Here is a 15,553-nt window from a genome sequence, read left to right as displayed (position 1 = left end):
CCAAACTGTTTCATTATCCTGATCCTTTGTCCCAATATAATTTCTCTGTATTACAGTGATTCCTTCCTTTACTTACATAGCCACCCCACCTCCCCTTCCTTCCTGCCTGTCCTTCCTGATTGTTAAATAACCTGGCATATTTTAATTCCCGGTCGTTGTCACCCTGCAGCCATGTTTCTGTAATGGCCACAAGATCATACCCATACGTAGTTATTTGTGCCGTTAACTCGTCCATTTTGTTACGAATGCTACGTGCATTCAGATAAAGAACTTTCAAATATGTTTTGTGACACTTAGTTCCTGCTTTTTCCTTTTTTAACACTTTACCTTTTACTCCATACCTTTTGTCCCTTCCTGACACGCTTTCCTCTGTCTCCCTGCTCAGGTTCCCAACCCCCTGCCACAGCTTTGATGCTGGGTTAATCGCCTTACGCCTTCTAGTTTTTATTTTTTCTGTCGTGCCTAAAGTACACTTTCTTTCCGCTGCTCTACGCTTTTCCCTTTCACTTGTTCTTGAACAACTGTTTGTACTATTTGTATTGTAGATTTCCCCTGGGTCTTCCCCTCTCTTGCTGCTCTCAATTTTATTCCCTTCTGACTCCCCGCTCAAGTTCCCATCCCACTGCCACTCTAGTTTAAACCTTCCCCAACATACATATATACACAAAATGTTGTTTCAACTGCTGAAAGCTGTATTTACGTTTGCACACAGATTTCAATCTTATCTATGTAACATTGCATAAATGAACAACACATGAAACGGATGCTGCTCAGCAAAACCTTTGACAATTATTGTAGCGATTCAGTCAGATAATAAGCAAATGCAAACTTTAAACATAGCTTGATGTAATTAAAAACATAGTGCTGTATAGAGGGCTCTTCAGTAAACATAGGGCACTGGCAAAGGCATTTGGATATATTTGACCAAATAGAATTCTGCCAAAAAATAAATAAATGAAAGCTTTCATCATTACATGGGTCTGTAAAAATTGCTCTCAGCCTTGAAACTATAAAAAAGAAGCTTGGATTGGGCTATAAGCCACAAAGCCAGGTTTTTATGGTAGTTTTAATGTTGGGGTTAGTACAGGGGGTCCCTCAAACAGTATTTGGATATCACATTAGTCAAAATGGTAGTGTGGGCACCATAATAAAAGAGGCAAAATATATGAAAATGTTGTGATGCAGATTAGAAATTTCTACCAAACTCTTCAGTGTTTATGAAAATTATGATGATTTTTTAAGTAAGTTCTGTGCTTTTAAAATCTTGAAGAGACGCTGTTGTCCTTTTAAGTAGCTTTTGAACTGGAAAAGCCTGTTCGAAAAGCTCAGTTTGGGTACTGCAAATCAACTTTCAAAATGCTTTTTTTGGTGGGACAATCTTAATTTTTTAAACATATTTTGAACACTTTTTTTTACCATGTCACAACGGATGACAGAACTAAATTCATCCCATTCGGTTTCCTCCAACATGCCTGGCTCCAGCCCACTCAACCTTCCTGACAACCTGCTTTGGGTGAATCAAATGGTGTGTTATTTCAGTGTTTGACGCAACCATGAACTCGCCTTTCTATCTCACATCCATTTAGTTTTCAGGTCTACATTTTTCCACCTGCAGAATATCACCAGCTCTCATTCTTACTCATCGCCCTTTGCTGACAAAACCCCAATCTATGCCTTCCTCAACTGCAAAATTGACTTCTAGAATGCATTCCTCACTGGCCTCCCCTCCTCCACTACCCACAAATCTCAATTAATTCAGATCTCACTGCAAGTGCTGCACACCCTGCCCTTGCTGAGCTCCACCGGCTCCCTGACCCCCAGTGCATTGACTTAAAGATGCTTGTCCATATTTTCAGATCTCTCCGCAGCTTGAGACATACTGCTGACAGTCTCCAACTGAGGTCTTCAGTGAGTCTTTGGTTCTGCTCTTTGAGGCACTTTTATCTCTCTTTAAGGTTCCTTGCTTACTGTAATGGTGTCCCTGTTGCAGCACTGCTGAAATTTCTTCCTTTGAACTGGCGGGCCCCTTCTTGTCGGTGGGAATCCCACTGCACGTACTTAATGAGCCACAGCCCAGGAAAATGAGTCAGGGCTGGGGAAGACATGGAGGGGCAGGTGGAAGTCCCACTCTTCCAGAACTCCACCCGAAAAGGAGAGTCTTCTCTCTTCCCAACCAAAATCCTAAGCTGATCTGAGCCGCAACAGTATTGGGACTTTTGAGCTGAATTAATTATTAAAGCGAGGCTTATCTACAAAAATCACAATGTTTGTGCATCTACCAGCCTGAGAAATCTTATGTTGGTAAAAATACATCGGTCACTAAGGAACTGCCTTGTTCTGCCCTGCATGTCTGCACAAATTGCAGATGTTATTACAACATCTGCAATTTGTATAGCTGATCAGAGAGGGCCGGCATGGATTTGTAAAGGGTAGGTCATGCCTGACGAACCTGATTGAATATTTTGAAGAGGTAGCTAAAGTAATAGACAGGGGAATGTCTATGGATGTTGTTTATATGAACTTCCAGAAGGCATTCGATAAAATCCCTCATAAGAGACTGTTAGCTAATGTTGAAGCTGATGGAATTGAGGGCAAATTATTGACCTGGTTAGGAAATTGGCTGAGCATCAGGAGACAGAGAGCAGGGATAATAGGCAGGTACTCAAATTTGCAGGATGCGACTAGTGTTGTCCCACAGGGATCTATGTTGGGGCCTCAACTATTCACTGTATTTATTAATGACTTAGATGACGGGATAGAGAGCCACATATCCAAGTTTGCTGATGATACAAAGATAGACAGCATTGTAAGCAGTGTAGATGGAAGCATAAAATAACAGAAAGATATTAATAGATAAAATGAATGTGCAAAACTGTGGCAAATGGATTTCAGTGTAGGCAAGTGTGAGGTCATCATCCACTTTGGACCTAAAAAAGATAGATCAGTGTACTTTCCAAATGGTGAAAAGCTCGAAACAGTGGCGATCCAAAGAGACATAGGGGTCCATCTACATAGATCATTTAAATGTCATGAACAGGTACAGAAAATAATCAAAAAGGCTAATGGAAGGCTGGCCTTTATATCTAGAGGACTAGAATACAAGGGGGTAGAAGTTGTGCTACAGCTATACAAAGCCCTGGTTAGACCACACCTGGTGTAATGTGTTCAGTTCTGGACACTGCACCTTCGGAAGGATATATTGGCCTTGGAGGGAGTGCAGCATAGATTTACTAGAATGATACCTGGAGTCCAATGGTTAAATTATGAGGAGAGATTACACAAACTAGGGTTGTATTCCCTGGAATTTAGAAGGTTAAGGGGTGATTTAATCGAAGTTTTCAAGATATTAAGGGAACTGATAGGGTAGATAGAAACTATTTCCACTGATTGGGAAGTCTAGGACTAGGGGACATAGCCTAAATATTAGAGCCAGGACTTTCAGGAGTGAAGTTAGGAAACACTTCTACATGCAAAGGATGGTAGAAGTTTGGAACTCTCTTCTGCAAACGGCAGTTGATGCTAGCTGAATTGTTAATTTTAAATCTGAGATTGATAGATTTTTGTTAACCAAAGATATTAAGGGATATGGGGCTAAGGTGTGTATATGGAGTTAGGTCACAGATCAGCCATAATCTCATTGAATGGTGGAACAGGCTCGAGTGTCTAAATGGCCTGCTCTGTTCCTATGTTCCTTTAACGTAGTAAAACGTCCCAAGGCGCTTCATAGGAGCGATTCTCAAACAAAATTTGATTAACCAATGTCTAGCATGCAACATATACAGAAATAAAGTGTGCAAGGAGCCAGTGAAAGCCCATGTCAGGAAGTTGTGACAGTTATTTTATTGAACTCAATAAGTTAACCAATATCAAGGTTTCAGATGTGATTACACATTGCACGAAGCAGTTTGCAAGGTGTAATACCCAGTTGAAGTAGTTTTGGACAAGTAGTTTTGGAATGCAAATATGGAGTTCAGAAAATTTAGAAAAGCCTATGGATTTAAAATCACAACCTCAATACATAAGTACCCACAGTACAATGGGAAAGCTGAGAAAGCTCTTGAAATTTTAAAGAAATGTTTTGAAGAAAGCAAAAGATCAAGATGCACATCTAACCCTGCTTGGTTATCGTAACATGCCTGGAGATAGTACTTTGTCACCAGCACAATTGTTGCTGGGCAACAGAATAAAAATTGGGAAAAGGGGAGGTACAACGAGACCTGGGTGTCCTTGTACACCAGTCGCTGAAAGCGAGCATTCAGGTGCAGCAAGCAGTTAGGAAGACGAATGGAATGTTGGCCTTCATTACAAGAGGATTTGAGTACAGGAGCAGGGATGTCTTACTGCAGTTATACAGGGCCTTGGTGAGACCACATCTGGAGTATTGTGTGCAGTTTTGGTCTCTTTATCTGAGGAAGGATGTCCTTGCCATGGAGGGAGTGCAGCGAAGGTTTACCAGACTGATTCCTGGGATGGCAGGACTGACGTGTGAGGAGAGATTGGGTCGACTAAGCCTATATTCACTAGAGTTTAAAAGAATGAGAGGTGATCTCATCGAAACATATAAAATTCTAACAGGACTAGACAGTCTAGATGCAGGGAGGATGTTCCCAATGGCTGGGGAGTCCAGAACCAGGGGTCACAGTCTCAGGATACGGGGTATGCCATTTAGAACCGAGATGAGGAGAAATTTCTTCACTCAGAGGGTGGTGAACCTGTGGAATTCTCTACCACAGAAGGCAGTGGAGGCCAAGTCATTAGATGTATTCAAGAAGGAGATAGATATATTTCTTAATGCTAAAGGGATCAAGGGATATGGGGAAAAAGCGGGAACAGGGTACTGAGTTAGACGATCAGCCATGATCACTTTGAATGGCGGAGCAGGCCCGAAGGGCCGAATGGCCTACTCTTGCTCCTATTTTCTATGTTTCTAATAAAGACAATGTTTCCATCCAAAAATCACCAAAGGAGTTTCATAATAGCTCAAGTACAACAAAAACAAGGGAAATATGTAAAAATATGTAATATTACTGAGGATCTAATTCTTTAAAAGCACTGCTACAGTGAGAGTTTGTGTACTTGAGAAAGATCAGTGGAAACCATCAATTGCACTTGAATAGAGATTACGAACAAGAAGCTGAAAGCCACTTGATTGATTAGACTTGCAAGAGCCGATTTTCCTTCGTAATGCACCCCAGATGGGCCTATTTTGGGGGTGCAAAGCAGATGATAAATGGGAGGAGACCCATTACGTCAAATGTTAAGTCAAATGTCTACCCCCATTGTGCTACCTGCAACTTCCAGTCACGCTTGGATGTGGCTTTGATTTGTAGTACCAAAAACAGGCATTGTCATTGAATAAATTTGTAAATCAAGGTCAAATGATATCATTCCAGCTTGTGACGAATTTTCCCCCATTTCCATTAGTTGTTGGTCAGTTGTGGGCTGGTCCTACATAACCTGGGTGCCAGGTCAGTGGATCGCTGTGTTTTAAATGATGTTTTCATTTAGTGTAACAGACTCCAAATTTCTCAACAGGTGTAATTTCAATTTTGTGCCTTTGGATTTGTGAATTTACTCAACTTTGTAAAGTATGTAAACCATCTGAACCAGAAAATCAGGCAGGTTCAGGTGTGTCCCAGCAAAGCGCACTTCTGGTACATTATGCTTTCTTTGTGCTTCATTGCAGGTCCCCAAGAAAAATCACTCCTATAGTGTATTGATATGATTAAATATAATAATAAACCTAACAAAGTTTAGAGTTTATTTGAATTTTAAGTTTAAAACATAGGGGCCAAAAATCCATGGTAGTTATGTTGGATTGTGCCCATGAATACATTCCATTTGTGGGGTCAGTGAGATTTGCATTGGGTCAGGGGGCATCTGCTCCACTACTGGTGCCATCTCTGACTCGTGCCTGTCGCACACTGTTGGAAATTCCATTGCCTGCCAGCTGTCAGGATGCCCAGGTATTTCATGCTCCCTTTGACGCCCCATCCCCCCCCCCCCCACCCGGTGTAAGGGACTGTCCTAAAAGTTTTAACAAAGTCCTCATCTTCTTTAGCTTGGATCTCCCAATGGAGCCCAGTTCCACCCTCCTGGAGGGACAGTGCATCATTTCCGACTCAGCAAGAACTTCCAATGTAGGGAGTCCCCATCCCCAGTTTCACCCCCTCGGACGTTGCCGGCCTTGTAAGGTGCATATTCAGGTCCCAGTCTTTTTATGAGCTGTTCCATTGGATTTCCGCTGGAATCACAGCGGGAGCTTGGTGGTGTGGCCAAGAAATATTGGTCGAAGTTTACTGGAAGGAAAGGGTATATAGAGTCACCTAGTGGTTAGAAATGCGCTTGGTATAAGAAACAAGTACTCTGAGACCAGGGGGCCGATTTTCAGATGGCGGAACGGGTGCTTTGGGGGCTGGGGGGCTCGTAAAATGGCAGAAACCCGAAGCGGCTTTGGAGCCCGGCTCCAACCTGCTGACGTCTGGGTTCCCCAGTGACGCGTTCGGGTGCGCGCGCACCTCCCAAATGTGGGACTCCCACTGGCAATTAAAGCCGGCGGGATGATAATTTACATAGTCAGATAGTTGAGGTACTTGAAAGACCTCATTGAGTGGACATTTTGGCAGGGGTGCAATTTTGAAGGATCCTCAGCGTGTTTCCCATGCTGTGGAAACACTCCCTGTTGTAGCAGATGTGTTTCAGCCAGCAGCCAGTGGGAGATTCAAATGATTATTTGACAGGTGGGGAGAAAACCTCATTTATTGCAGCAAGGCACTCTCACTTCAGTCAAAGTTTTAGCTGCAAGACCTTTGTCATTTCACTCAAAATTCTTAACTTACACCTAAAACTCTGCTGTGCAAACACATTTATCTACTTTGTGGACCCCCTCAAACTCACACCATCAGGATGGGGGGGCGCCAAGGCTGCATTCATCACTTCATCCGAGGACGAGCAACATCACCAGCCTCGCCAGGCATGGCGTCCACCTCCGCCACGTGAAGCTCCACAACACAGTGCAGCACCACAGCACAGAGGGCAACAACAGAGAGAGCGATGTCGCAGGAGGCACTACCTTCGCAATAGGGTCTACAAACTGAGGCTCAGCTTCCTGGACCTCTCTGAGGAGCGGTGCATACAGAGGCTCAGAGTCAGTCGCCAGGTAGTCGCAGACATCTGCAGCCTCCTTCATGCCGAGCAGCTCCCGGTTAGGCCGAGCAGCATCTCCTTACCTGTCGCTATCAAAGTCACCACTGCCCTCAACTTCTTCGCCTCCGGAACGTTCCAGGGTGCCACCGGGGACATCGCTGGGGTGTCTCAGTCGCCTGCACACAAGTGCATAAGGCAGGTCACCGACGGCTTGTTTCCCAGGGTCTCGCACTACAGCAACTTCCCCATGGATGACCTCAGCCAGATGAAGAGGACAGTGGGATTCCACGCTGTGGCTGGTGCCCCATGAGCGCAGGGTGTAATCTGTTGCACCCATATAGCAATACGAGCACCTCCACACGAGCCAGGACTGTTCATCAACAGGAAGGGCGATCACTCCACCAACACTCAGCTCATCTGTGACCACCGCAAGAGATTCCTTCAAAAAAGGAAGATACCCTGGCAGCTGCCATGATTCCTTCATCCTCCGAGAGTCCAACATCCCGCCCCTCTGCCATGCACCAAACACCCGCAAGGGCTGGCTTCTCTGAGACAAGAGATACCCCCTGCACACGTGGCTCATGACACCTCTGAGGAACCCCACCACCGAGCAACAGCGTCATTATAACGACAGCCAAATCGCTACTAGGCCTACAATTGAGCATGCTATAGGGCTGGAGGAGCGCTTCAATACGCACCAGAGAGAGTGGAACGCATTATAGTCGTGTGTTGTGCCCTGCACAACATGGCACAACAGAGAGGGGTACCGCTGGAGGAGGCCCCATCCACATCTGCCACCCACATTGAGGAGGCCGAGGAGAAGGAGCAACTCATGGGCAGAACAGCGGCTCACCTGGCTGCTCATGAGGCCAGGGAGTCACTGATATGTGAACGGCTCTCCTAACATCAGACAGTGTGAAGAGTCCGGTCCTCACCACCTGGACAGAGCAGCGGCCACGCCAGCACCCACCCCCCTCGCCCCCTGCACAAAACAGTCCTGCAACTACACATACACCCACTGTCGAGTGACCCAATAGGTGGCATCAAGTGTGGGCGTTCATGGTGAACCTCATGAAAGGGTCTTATTACAGAAGACAGTCAAGAATGGCCAAGATGTGGCAGTAGTGGTGACAATAATAATATTTAATGTGCGATTAACAAAAAGCAAATGTAAATAAAAAACATGACAAACCATCAAACACCCTTGTGCATCCCCTTTGTGCTTACAAAACCTTCGCCTTTTGCTTACGACTACTTCTACATGGTGCATCCCCTGTGTCTGCAGAAGAGGTAGTGGCAAATTGCTCTTGTTCATGCCCTGACCGATTAGATGCTTTGGGCCTACGCCCTCTGGGTTTCAGTGCCTGTGAGGGCCCCTCCAAAGATTGCTCCACCTGCATCCGTGCAGGGGCAGATTCAGCCACCTGGAGAGGAGGCAGCATTGCGGGTACTGGTTGAGAAGGGGGCAACGGGTGGGACGTGGGGGTGCTTTGAATGGCGTCCCCACTTCCATGTCCCCCTTCGCCATCTTCCCTCCCCTGGGCCAGGCCCACACCACTCCTACCACTCTGCTGGACGACAGTTTGGAGGACATGTGTGAAGCCTTGTAAGGACAGTGCCAGAGTATCTACCTGCCTGTTTAAGGCGGCAGAATGTTGTTCACCCTGAGTCCGAAGGGTCGTTGTCAGGGCCTCAATGGACTCATTTGTGAGCCGTGCTTGAAGCTCCATGGAGGCTAGCCTTCCCTCTATCACAGACATTCCCGCACTTACCCGCGACACTATCTCAGAGATGCCCTCACATCCCTGTGGCAGTATCTCAGAGATGCCCTCCCTTACCTGTGCCACCATTCCATTCATGCAGGAGTTGGACTGCTCCATCCTCTGCGCGATTGTGGAGAGTGCGCGTGGCGCCTGTTCCAGCACCTTGCAAATGTGCCGCTTCCCCTCGATCATTCTCCTTTTCATGGATGGCCCCCAGGGTTCAGCATCTGCATCCAGCTGAGCAAAGCCTGGAGAAGAGTGCTCCCACCGACCCGGACTTTTCACAACTGCCCCTGCTACCAGTGTCTGCTCGTGCTCATATGTGTATGGTGACTCACCATGTGCGGCCCCAACTAACTAAGGACAGGGACCCACCGAGGTGCGTGTATCTGTGCTGGTGGATGGCTTGCTCAGATGTGACGGTGCCCCCTCAGAGGCCGGCAAGACCTCTGAGGAATTGCCCTCCGCCGTCACAGCGCTTGCTGAAGGCCCTGTAAGAGAACAGAAGGCAATATTAAGCATGATGACAGATGTTGAGGTGCTGAAAATGGTAAGGCATGTTAACATCAATTGATATTGTGTGTGCTGAATGTTAAAGTTCTGTCACCAGACGTTTGTCGGGTGCCAGTCTCGGTGTCCCCGACGGACAGGCACTCGAGGGTGCAGCTCAGCTCCACCGCCTCCTGCTCCACGTCTGTGAGGACAACTAGATGTTGCGGTCCCCCCCACTCCGGTCCTCATCCTCTCCCTGCATTTGGCGCTCTCTTCTCCTATAAGGGGAGAAAGTAGAGAGGCGTGTGTGAGTGATGGTAATATAGCCAACCACTGAATGCATTGGTTTGGGTGAGGCTGACCGTGAAAGAGATGGATCAGAGGGTGAGTATGAGACAGAGCCATGACATTGTATGAGGATTGGGTTGAGTGGTAGTCGTGGGATGAGTACTGGGGAGGTAAAGAAGTGGTGAGTAAGTGCAGGTAAGTTAAGGATGAGCTTTGAATGGGTGTGAGGAGTGATGTGATGGAGTGGTGTTGGCAGTGTAGAATGAGTTGAGGGGTGGGGCCGGTGATGTGGAAGACGGAGTGTAGGAGAATGAGTGAATGTACTCACTTTGGCTGACCTGGTTAGGTCATTGAAGTGCTTCCTGCACTGTATCCAGGTGCGGAAGATGCTGCTGCTGGTGACCTCCTCTGCCACCTCGAGCCAGGCCTTCTTGGTGGCAGAAGCAGGCCACTTCCTCCCGTCCGCCGGGTAAAAGACATCCCTCTTCCCCCTCACCCCATCCAGTAACATCTGGAGTGAGGCATCACTGAATCTAGGAGCAGCCTTTCCCCAGGGCTGCTCCATTGTGTAAATTTGGGTGTTTGCTCCAGGAGCAACCATTGGAGGACTGCCCTTTAAATAGGGCTCCTCCAGCTGACAGCCTGTGATGCGGGTTCGCAGTCCGCCCGCTGCGCAGGTTAGGAAACCCGGAGCCAGTGGCTCCAATTTGCCTGCGATCCTGTGAGGAACGGATGGATTTTACTGGGTGGGTTACCCACGTTCCCAATCCCCCCCCACCCCTGGCTGCCATCCCGCCTCCCCAGAAATATCGGTTCCCAGAACTGACATCCTGGAATAAAGCTTGAGTTCTGTTGCAGTCTCCTGAGTGATGGTGTTGAAATAGACCATAACCCATAAGAGTCACTAAACCTCTACTCTGTCCTAAAGCCACTACACATTGCTACATCTCTTTTTTCAGAAACTTCTTAATTGTGGTTTCAGTTCCCCATCCTTTAATCTTTATCACCTCCTGCTTGTTGCCCACGCCCTCTTGTAAAGCGCTCTTAGACGGTCTGCAGTGTGAGGGATGAAATAAAAATGTAAGTTGTGTTTTAATGTCATCATACTATAGACAATGGCATGTATTTTCTGATATTGTCATATTTTATGCCAAAATGGTTGTTGGTGGGTTTTAGATAGACTCAAATGGATGTGAGGTTTGCAGTAATTTTCTACGGTCAGCTCAGAGTATAACTTCAGGTGCATATTCAGATGGTTGTGTTAAGTACACCAATGATGGTAACAGAAAATTGTATGTAAGTGAAATTTAAAGGGACAAATAAAGGGGAGTGTCAGAATAGGATGACAAAAATTCTGCAAGCCTTTGGACAACCTCAAAAGGCATCTCGACCCACTGCTAAGGCAAAAGACACAGGAGACCAAGAAATAACTGGCAAAAGTGAAAGGAAAGGAAACCCCAGATAACAGGCATGAATCTATACGCAAGTGATGGAGCAGCATAGCACCTGACCTCTGTTTAATTGCTGTTGAAGTGATGATGGTGCTGCATTATGTGGTTGTGAGGATGGCAGTTCCTTGTGACATTCCATAGCACCATTCCAATAGGTTAGCATTGCAGCATGTATGCAAAGAGATGGAACCAAGTTTCAAGTGGCAGTTGATCATTAGTGTCGCTGGTGTATGTGCAGCAGATCGTACAACTCAGCATCTGCCTCCTTGTTGACCCACACCCAAAGAAAACAGTTGCCCATGGCCATTGCAGTTAGGTGCGCCAAGGCCTGCAAAAATGTTTAGTGTCAATCAGGCTATGCTGACTGTTGATTAACTTGGTATGCCTTCTTTCATGCAGTGCCACTGAAATTGTGATTTGTGTGCTTTAAAGGAACCATCAAACATTATGAGCCATCACCGTTTGCAGTTGTTGTTTTGTGGGTACCAGCAGCTGGGCATGCAGCACTCTTGTGCAGCCTGATTCTGGCATCCCTCCATAGCTCCAACTCCTCTTCAAAGAATGCCAGATCGGGGGATTTCCATTCAGAAACCCATCTGTGCCAGTAAAGGAGCTAAAGGGCAAAAAATAAAAAGCCTGCAACAATTAACGCAGGGGATCATGGCCAACAATAAGCGCCAACAGGAAAAAAAGTGCTGAAAAATGTTTGAAAAAAATCTAAAATACACAACTTAATATTACTGTGTCCTTTTCATGGCCTCCCGTATGCTTACTGCTGCTTAGTAAACAAGGGCACACATTTCAAATGGGTGTAATTTACGTTTGATGCCTGACATGGCCCTAGATAAACATTTAAATGAAATGCCTGCCTATTTGACATGGGTGCTTCCACTTCACTCATCCTAACCACCAGAAAATGTGTTGGGGCATTAAATGGGTGGAGTTCTGGTAGGTCGGGACTTCTTCCCATGTTCCCCTACTGGATGTCCCAAAATCAGGCAAACTTCAGGGAAACATTCATTTAATGTAATTTGCATTAGGTTACACAAACACTACGTGAAAGCTTAGCCAACACCTTTTCAGCGGTTACATTGGAAGCCCTTTAATTCAGCTTACCTATCAGACTTAAGTGGAAAATAAAAGAGAACATTTCCTAGAATGGATGAATAACAGGGGTTTTTCCCTTCTGTTATTCATTATATCCCAGGTCCTATCCATTGCGCTGAGTTATCTGGTTTTAACTTGTTTAGCAGTGGGGGTACAAGAATTGGCCTAAGGATGCCAGGAAAAAGGATGGAAACAATCACAGAGGATTCCTCTCCTGATTGACCATTGCTGGAAAGATGTGAATGTTGAGGAAGAGCAGTATCTGCATCAGGGTCAATGTGTTGCTCCCCGCCATCAAGATCACACATGAAGAATGGCCACCTTGGTGAAGTACCAGAAGGCTGCTCACACTAATTGTTCCACCCTTCCAGTAGGCTCATATCTAACCTCCATACAGAGCATTTCCCTCATGAATTCACCAAGATTAAGACCTCATGTACTGCATAAACTATATGGTGAGTCACTGCCACCAGGAGGGAAATGTGAGGAGCTTGGTGCGGGGTGGGGGGAAGGGAGGGGGTGGAATATCCAATAAATATTGATTTTCATACTCTAGTTTTGAAAAAGGTGGCAGTGATTTGTTTTTCTAATATCTTCGCTGCTGATCCACATTAACACATATTAAACCATAAAATAGGAACCATGTAACTTGCTCTATTCAAGACAGGGGAAGAATTGCGAGGTCCATTGATATACTGATGGAGCAGTAATAAGTGAGCTCATGATTTTTGTGATCTGTTAGGGAAAAGGTCTCTGTGGAGGTTCAGTATTAGCCCACAATGAACAATTGATTGGTGAGAAACTCCTGCCAGCCTTCACAGAAATCCTACTAACTGGTTTATGGAGTGATTTTGGTTGGAAGCAAATTTGCTTGCTTGGCCTTTCTGCTGGAGAAATAAATTCTGTTATTAAGAGATAGAAAAAAACAGGAGGGGCAACAGAGCAAAGAAAGGGAAAAAAGGCAAGCAGCCAGCTTCTTAAACTCCAAAACCGTTTTTTTTTAAAAGGCCATAAATTTGCATATGTCTACGACAATCCAGATGTAAAAAGCCACGACTTCCCTACCCTTCCTGTTCTTTTCTGTCATTCTTTATTCCTGTGCCCCACCCTCCTAGTTGTCCTAAAATGTTGGGAGGAGGTGCACAAGAACAAGTTTGTTTTATTTTTGTTTTTCTATCCTGGCAAGCTCCTTTTCAGACACAATTAAGCATCATTAGCCGTAGAGCTGAACCTCGAGCATCATTCAATGTAATTTTTAATGTAGTTCAAAAATATTGCTGTCTTGGCATAAGGGGTTTCCCTGCATAACAGTGTACTATTCGTCAGTGATTTATTACAGATTTGTCACATCTGTGCAATGTTGTAGCCTTGCCAGACACTTATGGGGGATAAAGTTATTATCAGAACAAAGTTTTTTACAGCACCACAAATGAACCTTACATACCTTACAATAAAGTCACGAGTGATGGTTTTCATTACAGGGCTGCCAGAGTTGCAGAAGGTATATGAGGCTGGTAATTAGACCCTTATTATAATAACAGCAATACACCACTTCATTTCAAGGATGACAACACTATGTAAGATCAATTACCTGCTTTTTAATAAGTACTTTCTCATTTAGTTTTAGTTATTTTATGTATTTTGGATAAAACAGAATAAATGATGCATTTGTGACAATGTTCATAACTTCTTGGAGTCTACTGCAGGTCCTTCATTTGCAGCAAGTTTGGCTATACCTTGTGCCAGTCATCACCCTCAAAATTTTCCTCAGGTTGGAAGGTCTGCAACTCAGCACAAAAAAGTGACAAATATTAAGAATCAGAGGAGAACAATCTTTTTTCATGCTTTCAGAATTTCTGACATTGTTTGACAGTTTACCTATTAAATCTCACAGCATTCTCGAAAAAAATATGTAGAAAACGCAAAAATCAAAGCTTTAACCATCTGGTGCCTGTCTGGCAGGGAGTGGTGATCACTCATTTAACATGGCTTCTCGTTTGTTTATGCTTGACACACCATCTAATCCCTGCACTTTGTCATGTTCCCGCCAGTATTTGCATAACCTTCCCTATCTGAAAGCTTTCCTTGTAGTGATAAGGAGCATTTATTTCCCTTGTCCACTCAAGGATCAAAATGCAGCTTGGGGGTTATCTCCTGCCCACTTCATTGCCAAACCTTACCATTGTGTGCAGCTTTCGGAATGGTGATTCCCTTCCTGATAATTAACTGACCGAGAGGTCAGAGGAGAAGAGAAGAATTAAATTATAGTCAACAAATAATTGCTTTATTGTAAACTCATCAGGGAGCATAAAAATGGGGGGAAAAGTTTTAGTTGTGTTCAGATCTCTACCATAATGTGTCGGTGCCAAATTGAGAGAATCCTGTTTTCTCAGAGACTGCTCATTTTTTAGAATAATCCTGACTTTTTAAACTGTTAATACTTGGCCATGCTATCCCTCAAATTCAAAATTTAAAATATATATAATTGTAATTTATAAATAGACTACTCCCTAATCCACCAACACTGCAGTGCTTCACCACTGATCCAGTAATTCCTTTCCATGTCCCTTTTGTATCACAGCCCAGTCTCCTGTCATTGCTTCCACAGTTAAAATCCTGCTTGTCAATTTCCCCCTTTTGATTGCTGCCTCATCTCCTCGCCTTTCTTTGTGATCCTGCTCAATCCCCTACCCAATCATAGAAAGGTGACAACACGGAAGGGAAGCCATTTGGCCCATCAAGTCCACGCCAGTTCTATGCAAGAGCAATCCAGCTAGCCCCACTCCTCCGCCTTATCCCCGTAGCCCTGCACACTTTTTCGTTTCAAGTACTTATCCAGTTCCCTTTTGAAGGCCATGATTGAATCTGCCTTCATCCCTCGGCAGTGCATTCCAGATCCTAACCACTTGCTGTGTAAAAAAAAGTTTTTCCTCATGCCACCTTTGGTTCTGCAGTCTCAACCTAGGTTATGTTTTTTTTATTCGTTCATGGGATGTGGGCGTCACTGGCAAGGCCAGCATTTATTGCCCATCCCTAATTGCCCTTGAGAAGGTGGTGGTGAGCCGCCTTCTTGAACTGCTGCAGTCCGTGTGGTGAAGGTTCTCCCACAGTGCTGTTAGGTAGGGAGTTCCAGGATTTTGACCCAGCGACTAGTTCTGCAGCGATGTGCCTAGTTCTGCAGTGGCGCTTGAACCCACGACCACTGCAGAGTGGAAGAATAATGGAGTCTAGTGGAAGGGATTCTTTTGCATCTGAAATTTCATTAATTGATGTAGTGGAGATAAATTAAACTATCACACATTTGTT

At 45.1% G+C, this 15,553-nt stretch overlaps 1 protein-coding gene across 8 annotated transcripts in view; it reads left to right on the top strand.

The window, feature by feature from the left end:
• LOC137334765 (ELKS/Rab6-interacting/CAST family member 1-like) overlaps positions 1-15,553 on the top strand; it is a 1,087,823-nt gene that overhangs the window by 733,784 nt on the left and 338,486 nt on the right. The gene's annotated exons all lie outside the window — the stretch shown is intronic.

Source organism: Heptranchias perlo, chromosome 18 (assembly GCF_035084215.1).
Source record: "Heptranchias perlo isolate sHepPer1 chromosome 18, sHepPer1.hap1, whole genome shotgun sequence".
Lineage (NCBI taxonomy): Eukaryota > Metazoa > Chordata > Chondrichthyes > Hexanchiformes > Hexanchidae > Heptranchias > Heptranchias perlo.
The sequence above is the reverse complement of the archived record's forward strand: the minus strand, read 5'-3'. Positions and strand labels throughout refer to the sequence as shown.